Source organism: Macaca thibetana, chromosome 5, assembly GCF_024542745.1.
Source record: "Macaca thibetana thibetana isolate TM-01 chromosome 5, ASM2454274v1, whole genome shotgun sequence".
NCBI classification, from domain to species: domain Eukaryota; kingdom Metazoa; phylum Chordata; class Mammalia; order Primates; family Cercopithecidae; genus Macaca; species Macaca thibetana.
Genome location: NC_065582.1, coordinates 85,605,394 through 85,620,781, shown reverse-complemented (window position 1 = coordinate 85,620,781; position 15,388 = coordinate 85,605,394).

Genomic DNA, 15,388 nt, shown 5'->3' with positions numbered 1-15,388 from the left:
TAATCCAGCTCTGGAGAGGGACCAAGTCTTTTCTGCCCACATCTCACACAATTGAGGTATCTGAACAAGTTTAGGGAGGGTCTATAAGGGGCAGGCTAAAAAAAATATATATATATGCAGAAGCAGTTTTGCCAACACAAGGGCTCTTTCAAGCCGACTTTCACCAAGAAAGCTGGACTTGTTAGTTGGCTTCTGTCTTTTTAGAGCCAAGAAAATAGTAATTAAGTAGCCTAGATATAGGAAGGGCAGAATAAGCACTTACTCCCCCTGCCTTCCAAGATGAAGAGGAGCAGCAGGCAAACCCTTAATAATCAGAAGTCTGAAGAGAAGTGATCTTAAAGAAAGCAGAGAACAGAATGGACTGGATAGACATGTTGACTCTATTCAGCCCGTAGTCTGTGATCTGGAGAGTCCAGTTAAGGTAACCCTGATTTTTGACAACTGCCTTCCTGCTGAGCCAAAGTTTTCGCATTCCCCCTCCACTGGGGAAGCAGCTGAGGCCCAGGGCCTTGCTCCCTGGGAAATTCTCTTCTCTCCATCTTTGGGTGCATTGGCCATGTTACTGTGCCAAAGTGTCTTAATTCTTGTCCCATCTATTCTCAGCTGGCCTTGGAACCCACATAGGAGTTGGTGGGGGAGGGCTGGAATGGGTATTATTCATTGTAGTTGATTCTGATGTGTGTATTATATAAAGAGACCCCTCCCCTTATTTTGTGTTTTCCATCCCTCTCCCTCGACAGGATTGAAATAAAACATGCTTCTGTTTTGTTAAAAAAGAAAAAAAAAAAGAAGAAATGAAGAAAAAACATACAACAAAAAATGGATAAATCCAATAGACTTAATTTCTCCTCTTCAGTTTTGTAATTTATACTTGACAGTTGAAAAAAATTATAACACTGTGTAATGCAGTTGTCAATTTGTGTAGAGGAAATATTTAAGACAATTACAAGTTGGGGAGGATAAAGAAACATAGAGAGTGTAAAGTTTATACACTTCATTCAAACTGGTAAAATGTTAATACCAGTAGATTCTAATGTAATACTTAGGATAACCACTAAAAGTTTTATCAGAAGAAATAACACTCAAAAACACTAGACATGAATCAAAATGGAATTCTAAAATATGTTCAAGTAACATACAGGAAGACTAAAAAAAAAATAAGAGAGAGAAAAAGACCAGAAAAATCAACAGAAAACAGAATAAAATGGCAGACAAGCCTTGATATATCAATGATTACATTAAAGTTTATATAATATTCCTCTCTGACTTTCAGTTGGTGCATTTAGATCATTTACACTAATGCATCAATTAAAAGACAAAGATCGGCAGAATGGATAGAAAACAAGACCAACTGCATGAGTTTTCTACAGAAAACTCACTTCAAATATATTTATACACATAAGTCAAAAGTAAAAGGATGAAAAATATATGCAAGCATTCAGGAAAATAAAGGAGGAGTGGCTATATTAATATCAAGTAATTTAGAAATCAGAGCAAAGAAATTACAAGGAATGGAGAGTGACATTACGCAATGACAAATGCATCGACCCACCAAACAATCCAAATGTATGTGCACCACACAACAAAAGTGTAAAATATGTAAAGAAAAAGGAATAAAACTGAAAGTAATAATAGGCAAATTCACAATTATTGTTAGATATTTCAACATCCATTTCTCAACAACTGATGCAATAATTAGACATAAAATCAGTAAGACTATAGAAGAACTCAACAGTATTGTGAACCAACAGGATCTAGTTAACATCTACAGAACATTCCACCCAACAGCAGAAGAAGACATTTTTTTCAAGTACCCATAGCAAGAGACACAATATTCAGAGTTACCCAACAAATATAAACAAATTTAAAAATATTGATATCATACAGATTGTATTCTTTGACCACAATAGTATAAAACTTGAAATTGATGAAGGAAAATTAACAGGAAAACCCCCAAACACTTTGAAACTAAACAATACATGCCTAAAAATTCCATGGGACTAAGAAGAAGTCTTGAAGGAAATAAAAACCTGCACTGAACTGCACAAAAATGAAAATGCAATATATAAAAATTTGTAGAATTTAGCTAAAGAAATTTCAAGAGGTAAATTTGTAGCACTAAATGATTACATTAGAAAAAGAGGAAAAAGTCTCAAAAATCTAAGCTTCCACTTCAGTATCCATAAAAGAGCAAAATAAATCCAAAGCAAGCAGAAAGAAGAAAGCAATAAAACAAGAGCATGTATCAGTGAAATTAAAAACAGAGAAGCAATATAAAAGATCAATGAAACAAAAAGCTGTTCCTTGAAAATATGAATAAAACTGACAAAGCTATAGCAAAGTAAAAAGAGAGAAGACACAAATAACAAATATCAGAAATGAAATGGGAGATCTCTCTGCAGATCTTGAAGACATCAAATGCCTAGTAAGGCAATACCTCAGACAACTCCAAAAACACTAATTTGACAACTTAGATGAAATGGACCAATTTTGTCTCAAAAAACCTAAATCCAATTTGCACAATATGAAATAGATAATTTGATAGCCCTTTAACAAGGAAATCAAGTTTATAATTAAACATTTCCCCTCAAAAAGAAAGCTGCAGGCCCAGATACTTTCACTGGATAGTTCTACCAAATGTTTAAGAATTCACACTCATTCTATACAATCTGATCCAGAAAACAGGAGAGAGGAGAATACTTCCTTACTAATTCCATGGTGCAAGTGTTATTCTGATACTAAAACCAAAAAGAGACAATGTAAAAAAGAAAACTAAAGACCAGTATCTCTCATGAATATAGATAACAACTTCTTAACAAAAGACTAACAAATAGAATTCACAAATAGAAAAAGCTGACTCAATATTTGAAAATAAATTTAATAACAAAATTAACAGACTAAAGAAAAAGACCATATGACTATATTGGTTTATTCAGGAAAAGCATTTGACAAAATTAAACACCCATTCATGAGAAAAACTCTCAGAAGACTAGGAATAAGGGGAAACTTCCACAACTTTAAACATCTTTAAAAATCCCCAGTTAATGTCAAACTTAAAAAACTGAACACTTTCCCCTAAGACTGGGGCTAGACAAAAATGTTGACTTAACATTGCTATTCAACATAGTGTGTGAGAAATTTTAACTAGTGAAATAAGCAAGAAAGGGAACAAAAAGCATCAGAAAAAAAAGAAATAAAACTGTTTATAGATTATATGATGCTTTACAATGATTCCAAGGATTATGGGACAAAAGGCCAGTTTCAAACTGGGAGAAAATATTTGCAAACCTGACACATTTGCTAAAGACAAATTTTAGAATGTAAAGAACTCCAAAAGTTTACATTAAAAAGTAACTGAGGTAAGAAATGAGCAAAAGACATGAAGAGACATTTCACTGAAGATAATACAGTAGTTCTTCCTGGCCATGGTTTTGCTTTCCAAAACCAAAAATATTAAATGGAAAATTCCAGTAATAAACAATCCATCATTTTTAAATTGCATGCTGTCCTGAGTTGCATGGTGCAAACTTGTACTGTCCTGCTCCACCCTACTAAGGACATGAATTATATCTTTGTCCAATGTATCCCATGCTGTATATACAACTTGCCTGTTAGTCGCTTAGTAGCTTGGTTATCATATAGGAAAAAAACATAGTATATATAGGATTTGATACTATCAGTGGTTTCAGACATTCACTGAGTATCTTAGAACATATGTACCCTAAGTAAATAAGGGGAGACTATTATATACAGATGATAAATAAGTGCATGACACGATGGTAAGACAAAAGACAACAAGTGTTGCCAAGGATGTGGAGAAATTGGAAGTTTTACACACGTTTGGTGGGGATGCAAAATGGTATATATGCTATAGAAAACAGTAGGAAGGTTTTTCAAAAAATTAAAAATATAACTACCATATGATCCAGCAATCCCACTTTGGGGTATTTATCTGAAAGAATTGAAATCCTGATCTCAAAGAGTTATTAGAATTTCCATCTTCACTGCAGCACTATTAACAATAGCCAAGATACAGAAGCAACATAAATGTGTGGAATATATAATAGAATGTTATTTAGTCTTAAAAAGAAGGAAATTTACAGAATATGACAACATGAATGAACTTTGAAGACACTTAACTAAGTGAAATAAGCCAGTCACAGAAAGACAAGTACTGCATGATTCCACTTATATAAAGTATCTATAATAGAAAAATTCATAGAATCAAATATACAATGGTGGTTACCTAGGCTGGAAGGAGGGGGAAATGGTCCATTACTAACCAATGTCCATGGACTAACCCATTACTAATCAGTAGACTTAAAGTTTTAGTTAAGTAAGAAAAATAGTTTCTAAAGATCTAGTGTAGAACATTGTACCTATTTTTAATAATAATATATTATATATTTAAAGATTTAAGAGGCTGATATTGTTTGGCTGTGTCCCCACCGAAATCTCATCTTGAATTCCCACGTGTTGTGGGAGGGACTTGGTAGGAGGTAATCAAATCATGGGGGCAGGTCTTTCCCATGCTATCCTTGTGATAGTGAATAAGTCTCATAAGATCTGATGGTTTTAAAAAGAGGAGTTTCCCTGCACAAGGTCTCTCTCTTTACCTACTGCCATCTGTGTAAGATGTGACTTGCTCCTCCTTGACTTCCACCATGGTTGTGAGGCCTCACCAGCCATGTGGAACTGTAAGCCCATTAAACCTCTTTCTTTTGTAAATTGCCCAGTCACGGGTACTTCTTTATCAGCAGCATGAAAATGGTACAGTAAATTGGTACCAGTAAAGTAGAGTGCTGCTGAAAAGATACACAAAAATGTGGAAGCGACTTTGGAACTGGGTAACAGGAAGAGTTTGGAACAGCATGGAGGGCACAGAAGAAGATAGGAAAATGTGGGTAAGTTTGGAACTCCTTAGAGGCTTGTTGAATGGCTCTGACCAAAATGCTGATAATGATATGGACAATGAAATCCAGGCTGAGGTGGTCTCAGATTGAGATGAGGAACTTGTTGGGAACTGGAGCAAAGGTGACTCTTGTTACATTTTAGCAAAGAGACTGGTAGCATTTTGCCCCTGCCCTAGAGGTCTGTGGAACTTTGGACTTGAGAGAAATAATTTAGAGTATCTGGCAGAATAAATTTCTAAGCAGCAAAACATTCAAGAGGTGACTTTGGTGCTGTTAAAGGCATTCAGTTTTATAAGGAAAGCAGAGCATAGAAGTTTGAAAAATTTGCAACCTGACAATGTGATACAAAAGAAAATCCCATTTTCTGAGGAGAAATTCAAGCTGGCTGTAGAAATTTGCATAAGTAACAAGGAACCAAATGTTAGTTTCCAAGAAAATGGGGAAAATTTCTCCAGAGCATGACAGAGTTCTTCACAGTAGCCCCTCCTATCATAGGCCTGGAGGCCTAGAAGGAAAAAGTGGTTTCATGGGCCGGGTTCAGGGTCGCCATGCTCTGTGCAGTCTAGGGAGTTGGTGCTCTGCATCCCAGCTGCTCTAGCCATGGCTGAAAGGGGCTAAGGTAGAGCTCGGGCCATCACTTCAGAGGGTGCAAGCCTTAGGTCTTGGAAGTGTCCATGTGTTGTTGAGCCTGCGAGTGCATAGAAATCAAGAATTGAAGTTTAGGAACCTCTGCCTAGGTTTCAGAGGATGTATGGAAACACCTGGATGTCCAGGAAGAAGTTTGCTGCAGGGGCGGAGCACTCATGGAGAACCTATGCTAGGGCAGTGGGGAAGGGAAATGTGGTGTGGGAGAGCCCACACAGAGTCCTCACTGGGACGCTGCCTAGTGGAGTTGTGAGAAGAAGGCCACCATCCTTCAGACCCCAGAAGGGTAGATCCTCTGACAGCTTCCACTATGCACCTGGAAAAGCCACAGGCACTCAACACCAGCCAGTGAAAATAGCCAGGAGGGAGGCTGTACCCTGCAAAGCCACAGAGCCAGACTGCCCAAGACCATGGGAACCCACCTCTTGCATCAGCATGACCCGGATGCGAGACATGGAGTCAAAGGAGATCATTTTGGAGTTTTAAGATTTGACAGCCCTGTAGGATTTTGGACTTGCATGGGGCCTGTAGCCCCTTTGTTTTGGCCAATTTCTCCCATTTGGAATGACTGTATTTACCCAGTGCTCTCATTGTATCTAGGAAGGAGCTAAATTGTTTTTGATTTTACAGGTTCATAGGCAAAAGGGACTTGCCTTGTCTCAAGTGAGATGTTGGACTGTTAAGACTTTTGAGTTAATGCTGAAATGAGTTAAGACTTTGGGGGACTCTTGGGAAGGGATAATTGGTTTTGAAATTTGATGGCATGAGATTTGGGAGGGGCCAGGGGCAGAATGATTTGGTTTGGCTGTGTCCCCACCCAAATCTCATCTTGAATTCCCATGTATTGTGGGAAGGACCTGGTAGGAGATAACTGAATCATGGGGGCAGGTCTTTCCTGGGCTGTTCTTGTGATAGTGCATGAGTTTCATGAGATCTGATGGCTTTTAAAAGAGGAGTTTCCTGCACAAGCTCTCTCTCTTTGCCTGCTCCCATCCATGTAAGACATGACTTGCTTCTCCTTGCCTTCCACCATGACTGTGAGGCCTCCCTAGCCATGTGGAACTGTAAGTCCATTAAACCTCTTTCCTTTGTAAATTGCCCAGTCTTGGGTATGTCTTTATCAGCAGTGTGAAAATGGACTAATACAGAGGCTAAATCGCATGCTTTTTCTCTAAAAATATCTTTTTAAATAAAAAAACTTAAAAAATATCTCTATTATAATAAAGTTACACACATATCACACATAGTAGAATTTGTAGAAATATAACTACCTATCTAATGATGTAAATCTCTGTCCCAATATTCTTACCTGTGACTTTAAATCTTGGTTTTCTATAGGAATCTTTAAAACAATTTTTCATAGCTTTTTAGCATTTCTCAGAATACTACTGTATCATTCTTGCTTATTTTTCATGTGACACCTGTGGTATAAGGGCAGCCATTTTGAGTTTAAGTCTCCTAAGGCGATGGCCTCTTTCTAGCAGGGTCTGTTTACTCAGAGAATGAGGCAAACAGTCAGTTCTAAATAAGATATAGGTGACATATTACCATGGGAATAATTTCCTTTATTGAAACAGTTTTTAGGTTCTTAAATTCTGCTTTAGGATCTTTTCTCCAAGTTCACTTTTTTCTTAAAATATTCTTTCTGAACATATAAGAACATAACTGAACATGATTCAAAGGATGCATGTTACGAATAAGTGGATTTTAGTTCAACATAGCAGGAATTTTCTAAGAGTCAAAGATATTCAAAGATGTGATGTATTGTTGTAGAAAGGAGCAATTAAGCTAGAGAAACTTTGAAATCACTTCCAACTTTAAGGTTATATCAGTAAAGAAAAGCTGGGCTGGACGCTGTGGCTCATACCTGTTATCCCAGCACTTTGGGAGGCCAAGGCGGGGGATCACAAGGTCAGGCATTCAAGACCAGCCTGGCCAACACGGTGAAACCCCATCTCTACTATAAATACAAAAATTATCCAGGCGTGGTGGTGCATGCCTGTAATGCCAGCTACTTGGGAGAATGAGGCAGGAAAATTGCTTGAATCTGGGAGGCGGAGGTTGCAGTGAACAGAGATCATACCACTGCACTCCAGCCTGGGCGACAGAGGGCAACTCCGTCTCAAAAAAAAAAAAAGTAAAGAAAAAAGTAAAGAAAAGTTAACATTTATACAGTGGTTTTCTTTACAGAAAAACTAAAAAAATGGAAAATGTTCCTTTTCAAAGGGAAATGATGCTTGCTGAAATCACAGAGAAGTTGTTATAAATTATTAAAATTATACCCCTTATTAATGAACTTATTTATTCATTAATTCAACAAATATTTATTAGATTCTACTCAGTTCTAGGCATGATTCTAAGTTTAGGGCTAGGTGATCTAGAATAAAGCAAGTCTCTGCTTTCATGGAGCTTGTATTTTAGTGGAGAGAGGGCGAAAAATACAAAGATACATGATAAGCATGTGGTAAATATTGTGTAGAGAAACATAAATCAGGATAAAGGCAATGGGAGATAAGGGGTGAGGTGTGTGCTTGTCATTTTATATAAATTAGCAAAGAAGGCCTCTTTGATTAGGTGATATTTGAACCTAAACTTAAAGAAAGTGAGAGAGTTATGAAGGTATTTTGGGTGGAATGGGGGGAGTGGGATTGAATTCCAAATAAAGACAGCTGCTCTAATGAACTGGGTATGTTGGCAGAACACCAAGCAGGACAATGTGGCTGGAGTGAAGTAAGAAAAAGAGTAATAAAGGAAGAGCTTCATTGTTAATAACAATATATTGTATATTTCAAATTGCTAAAGGAATAGATTTTTAAAATCCTCTCCAAAGAAAAATAAGTTGGTGAGATGATGTATGTGTTAATTAGCTTGATTGAATCTTTTACAATGTATAGATAGATGAAAACATCACATGATATCTCATAAATATACAGAATTATTATTTTTCAATTAAAACTAAATTTGTAAACACAGAAAAGTTTAGAGGAGTGGTGATGGAGCAGAGTGGTTAAATTATAGGACATGGTAGGCCGCGATGAGTCTTTTAGCTTTACTATGAATGAGGTGGGAAGCCCTTGAAAGTTATGAGCAGAGAGTAACTTCAACTTTCTCATGTTTTAAAAGGATTGTTCTTGCTGTTCTGTTAAGAACAAACTGAGCGTGTAAGAGTGGAAGCGGAGAGACTACTTAAGGAGGTGACTATTGCAATATTCTAAGTGAGATGAAAGTGGATTGGAACAGGCTTGGGGGTGGGTAGTGGTACAGGTGAGAAGTGGATTCAGCATATAATTTGAAAGTAGAAACTACAGGATTTGCTGGTGAATTGGATGTAGGATGTAAGAAAAAGAAATAAATAAATATATTACATCCAAAATGTTTGGCTTGGACAACTGGAAGACTATAATAGTGAATCAGGTAAAATGCATGATTGAAAGTTTCCAAGTGTTGAGGAATATGTCTTTGAGCTTGATGAGCTTCAACACATGGCTGTTGCTGCTCCTTGGTTCATATTTGTAGACTTGGTGAAAACATTTACTCTTTTTCTTCTTCTTGCCACTTGCTACCACATATATGTCTGTGGTGCCTGATAATTCATGGAAGATGAGTATTAGCCAGTGCTTAAATACAATATACCAGTGACAGAACGTGAATTTAAATATTATGAGTACAACTCAAATCAATCAAGGCAGGGTGATTTACAATGCCTGTCATTTTGTAATTAGGTTTTATATCATTATGTGAAAAATTTTATGTGACTGCTTAACTGGACCCATTATTTGGTTTCTCTTTTTGTCTTTAACTGCTGTATTCCTGCCTAGCTGTAACTCCAAGGCTAATCTAGGTTATCAAAGGTTTTCTTTCCTTAAAATACACCTTTCAAACCAATAGAAAAAGTTGACAGCTTTCTTTTAAAACACTACTGCATGTCACCTTTCAACATATCCAATAAAATGTTATTTGTACAATACTGCCTAGGATGAATGATAGTATCCATTTTACTTGGAAGGACGTTGACTGTTTTTTCTGAGTGATGTTTTTGGGTTTCTCTATGGCATACTCTAAGTGAGTATTCTGGAAATTTTTATTTCAATTTACACAACAGCTTACTAGTTTTTGTATGCTTTTTATATCAGTTAATTTGACAAAAAAATCCATGTTGAAAAAAATGTGTTTGAAGAACTTTGAAAAAATGTGAATATAGGTTCAGGGGAATAAGAGACAAAACTCAGAAATAATTAGATGGAACAAAGTTAAACATACAGTTATATATCAAGCCATAAAAATCTATAAGTAACTGTAGTGTTAGAATAGATTTTTAGATCAGTCCTCAAGACCATTGGGAATAGCAGGATTAAAACACAAGCAAGTTTCAATGATGAATGAAATAAGATCAAAATAGTTACTTTAAAAGGATACTGTCAGGAATCATAATCTTGAGTATAATATTAGTTGTTGCGGTCCAGCAACAGTAGGAACAGCTAATTGTTGCTGAATGGTGTCATGTAGATTGATAGTGAGGAGTGGAGAAGGCACTGAGAACTTCTCTGGGTGCCATAAGAGTAGTTAGAGTTGCTTTTGTTTGACTTTGTGATGGCGTCACCATAACCCACCAATGAATAATGGGCAGGGCAGTGTCTGGAATGTACTGAATGCAGGTGATTGCCTGAGTGCCATCCTTCAAGGAGCCCATCGTAGCTCAGAGGACTTGAGGAAGGCTGAACAGATCGTACAGTTGACCCTAAAATATTGAGAATCTCGTACTCTAAAATCGTGTACTTTCTTCTGTATGGTACACATCTAGGCTGAATGTTGCTTATTTAGAACTACTTTTTCCCACTCAATGCTACTCTTTAGGGTTATTTAAAAACTCTAGAGTTCACCTGAATCTTAATTTTCTAAAAACAAAACAAACCCCAGGATCAGGGAGAATTAAGCAGAACACCATAGTAGGCATGGCATGTGCTTTGGAATTGGGGAGCATTCTGGGAAAGGATTCTGGGCCTACCACTTAATTTGGTGTGCAATGCTGGGCAAATTGCTTAATTCCTCTGTGCTCCAGTTCATATATCACTAAAATGGAATTTCTAATAGTGTCTACTTCATAGAGTTGTTGTGAAGAATAAATATGGTAATGGATGATAATGGATATAAAGTGCATAGCACATTATCTGGCTCAAAAAATAGTAGCTCATATTAATAGGTCATTTAGTTGGCCCACTAAGAAATATCTTTCCACTTCCAGAAAATAATAAAGAGGAAAAAAATCTCTGTGGAGTTTAATGTGCACTGATAGATAATATTTAATCTCAAAATTTGCTATTTTTAAATAAAAAAACCTGCTTTTTAAACGTGGGGATTTATCTAGTGATTAGGATTTGAAATTTTAGATCTAAAATATTTGAACTATTATAGATATATATATTTTTATAGGGAAAAATTTCATTTTCTTTAAGGAGGACACCTTCCATCTCTTAACAACTTGTAGTATATACGTTAAAATATTCTGGAATAAGCTGTCATTCAACGTGAAGCTTAAAACTAAAACTCAGCAATAAACATTTCATAGAAACTGGAAAAATTCAAGAACAACACGTCCTTTGGTGGTGCAGGTCTCCAGGCATGACCAGTTATGGATGTGGAAAGGAAAGCCAGTGTGGAAATGATTAGATGACTAGCCAAGGCACAGGTATAGTTTTCTTTTTCACTGTCTAGAATTAATGCAGGTTTTCAGTTGCTTTCCTGGCTGGCTTCAGCTACAAGGCAGCAAGTTTGTTTCTTGATAGCAATCCAGCTTTTTATGCTCTCTCAGATTTAACCTTACATTGATTATGTTGTCCCTTCACTTTTGTGGTCAGCTGATAACAAAAGAAAGGAGCTCAAAGAATTCAGTTAGAAATTCACATCCAAAACAGCAGACTTTTCTTTGAATTCTACTATCAGTTTGTCTTTCTCTTATGACATGTATACTCTGTAGTGGCATTTTGTTTTGCATATAAAATTTCCCCTACTACTGAAGATATTGGAGAGCTTTCTAACTACCACTAGTATTTCTTTTCTCACACCTGTAACAACTGATTATCAGCCCCTGCTCCAAAACTTTCAGTCATCAGAGGTTTTATTTCATAACATATTTTTGGATAGATAGGTCTCCCAACCCCAATTTTATTGAGCTGAAATTATTAATACTTTATTGGCAGAAATCATATAACATTTTCGTTCAAAAAGAATACCTTTTTTTTTTGTCTCATTATGTTTCTTCATGGCTATTTCCCCTAGTTTTCCCTAGTCAGAATCTGCTTGCACAATTCTTATTAGCCTGCAACTCAAACACATTATTTTTTTCAAACTGGTTCCTTCTACATGAGCCGTCTGGAACACTAAAGCAAGAATCAATCAGTCAGCAATATTTATCAAGCACACACTAGGCACAGAAAACTGTACAAAGAGTTCTAAAGTCTGCAATATTGATTGTACCTGTCAGCCAGGGTCAGATCATCTGGTAAAAGAATGCTCACATTTGCCTTGTGCTGTAAAAGGAAGCAGAAATATAAAGATATGACTTGGATATTCTAAGCCCTGGCATGTAAAGGCCCTTATTACAAGAAGGAGGTCTCCTTAATATAAGTTTTTGGTTAGCAGGATGAGGGATCTGGACTGCAGTGAGAGACAGAGACATTGCAAAACTTCTCTGCTTAGGAAATAAACAGTAATTTCGGGGTGGTGGGGGAGGTTCAGGGGTGAATGAATAAGGAAGGAGATACGAGGTGAGGAAAGGGTATAGGCAGGTAGGGACCTATAATATGATAGGAGTCTAGAGCCTGGGAAGACACAACTGTTGAAGACACCTCTGAGGCAAAAATGGCAGAAAGGAGGGCTAATCCTTAACTGTAACTTGTTGGCAATGCTAAGCAGTGATGTGAGCATCAGGTCCTCTCTCCAAATTTCAGTGAAGTCTCCTGTAAGCACAGCTTTGAGTCTTTGGTTGCTGAATGACAAAAGGAGAGGCCAGATGGAGTGGGGAAAGGGAGATAAGTGTAATGAAATGAGCACATGAACCTACCTCACCTATGGGAGTAGTATTACTAATAATGTTGAGGCTGCCTTTGCAACATTGTACCCAAGCAAGGAGCAGATTCTCCCAAATTTAGGAGCCTATTTTATTTTAATCACCTTATTACTGAGCTTTTGCTTGGTCTTTGCAGGCTTCTTCTAGGACAGTGAGGATTAAGAAGCCATTGGAGCATGTGGTGATGGTGGCAGCGGCAGGAACAACAGGGTGTGGGGTCATACTTAGGCACAGGTGAGAAAGATTCCTAATTTCTATAGATCCTGGCTGTTTGAGAATCACTTATCTTTAGCCTGGTTCAGCAGTGCAAAGTTAGGGGCTGTTTATCTTACTGAGGTGGCGTATTTCCCATCTGTCCCTCTGATTCTGAATATGCATACGCAATTGCTAATCGTGATGTGGGAAAGGAGAAGGCTTTGCACAACTACCGATGTACCTGCTTATGTCCTTTGCCTAGACTCATCTCCTTCATGCGGTTTTAGATAGTCAGATTGGGGTCTTAAACCTCAGATATCTCATTCTTCAAAGGCAAAGACTTACCTTTTAGGGCTCGTTAAGAGTCTTCAGCTTACAAATATGGATATGATACCCAGAAAGTCACTGTATGTGCCAGGTTCTTGCCAGGAAAGAGATGGCACACTCAAACTGGGTAACTGAGTGAGTTTTAAAAAACAACGATCTATGAAGGCATAGGTAGGGTTTAGTGAAAACTATAAGAGACAATGCAGTGCCCTAGGGCTAGTATCAGGTAGGATCTAGTGGGCAAACAAAAGATATCAAGCTACTGCCACATTATTTTTTCTGTATTTTGAGGGATTCAAGTGTTATTCAAATATAGGCTATCTTATATCAGGTATCCGGAGGCTACTCATTTCAGCCCTGCTGAATACCATTTCCTCCAAGAAAGCTTTCTCATAAACCCAGACAGAGCTTTGTTATCCTTTGAACATCTACAGTAACTGTATTTCTCATACTTATTGAACACAACAAGATATTGCTTTGAATTCAATGTACAGAAAAACCTCTCTATTAATTTTTTGGCTCCTAAGGCCAAATTGTTGTCTGGCTTATTTTTGCATCCTCCCAAATGCCTGGCACAATGCCTTGTACCCTTTTGTTCCACTAAAAGTTAATTGTTGTTTTTTGTTTTTTTGAAGTTACCAGCCACAGGGTAGCAGGGAGAAGATCGATGCCTACTCAAATGTAACAGATCCTTGCCTCATGTTTTCACTCTTGCTAAGATAATCCAGTCTCTGCCTGGATGCTACTGACAGCACTTTTAGCATGATTCATGCCGTCCTCCTTCCATGCAATCTCTAAGACATGGAGCAGCAAGAATTATAAACTTGAAATATTACTGGGATGATTGTTCCCTTGTTGTGAAGTCTCTTGCTGTTTACCTACTTCCTGCTTTAGCAGTTTCTTTTATACTTTTCTCATCTGTTCCATTCTGAAGTCTGACTCGCTTTTCCTCATTACTCTTTATCCCAGGCTCCTTGCTCTAGGGTTAAGCAAAGTTACTTGTTGCTGTTTCCTCAGTATGAGCAGCCTAATTTGCCTCAGGTTTTTCACATGCATGTTGTTAAGGGCCTACTAAATGACCTATTAATATGAGCTACTATTTTTTGAGCCAGATAATGTGCTTTCGACTTTATATCCATTATCATGCATTATCATATTTATTCTTCACACAATTCTATGAAGTAGACACTATTAGAAACTCCATTTTAGTGATATATGAACTAGAGCACAGAGGAATTAAGCAATTTGCCCAGGATTGCACACCAAATTAAGTGGTAGGCCCAGAATCCTTTCCCAGAACGCTCCCCAATTCCAAAGCACATGCCATGCCTACTATGGTGTTCTGCTTAATTCTCCCTGATCCTGGGGTTTGTTTTGTTTTTAGAAAATTAAGATTCAGGTGAATTCTAGAGTTTTTAAATAACCCTAAAGAGTAGCATTGAGTGGGAAAAAGTAGTTCTAAATGAGCAACATTCAGCCTAAAGATGTGTACCATACAGAAGAAAGTACACGATTTTAGAGTATGAGATTCTCAATATTTTAGGGTCAACTGTACGATCTGTTCAGCCTTCCTCAAGTCCTCTGAGCTACAATGTGCTGGGATTACAGACCCTTTCTTTTTTAAAAATTGAACTAATTTTAGAAATTATTTTTTAACACTTTTGTTTCAAGCAATGGGGAAAGAATTCCCTATTTAATAAATGGTGCTGGGAAAACTGGCTAGCCCATATATAGAAAGCTGAAACTGGATGCCTTCCTTCCTTACACCTTATACAAAAATTAATTCAAGATGGCTTAAAGACTTAAATGTTAGACCTAAAACCATAAAAACCCTAGAAGAAAACCTAGGCAATACCATTCAGGACATAGACATGGGCAAGGACTTCATGACTAAAACACCGAAAGCAATGGCGACAAAAGCCAAAATTGACAAATGGGATCTAATTAAATTAAAGAGCTTCTGCACAGCAAAAGAAACCACCATCAGAGTGAACAGGCAACCTACAGAATGGGATAAAATTTTTGTAATCTACCCATCTAACAAAGGACTAATTTCCAGAACTTACAAAGAACTCAAACAAATTTACAAGAAAAAAACAAACAACCCCATCAAAAAGTGGGCAAAGGATATGAACAGACACTTCTCAAAAGAAGATACTTATGCAGCCAAGAGACACATGAAAAAATACTCATCATCACTGGTCATCAGAGAAATACAAATCAAAACCACAATGAGATACCA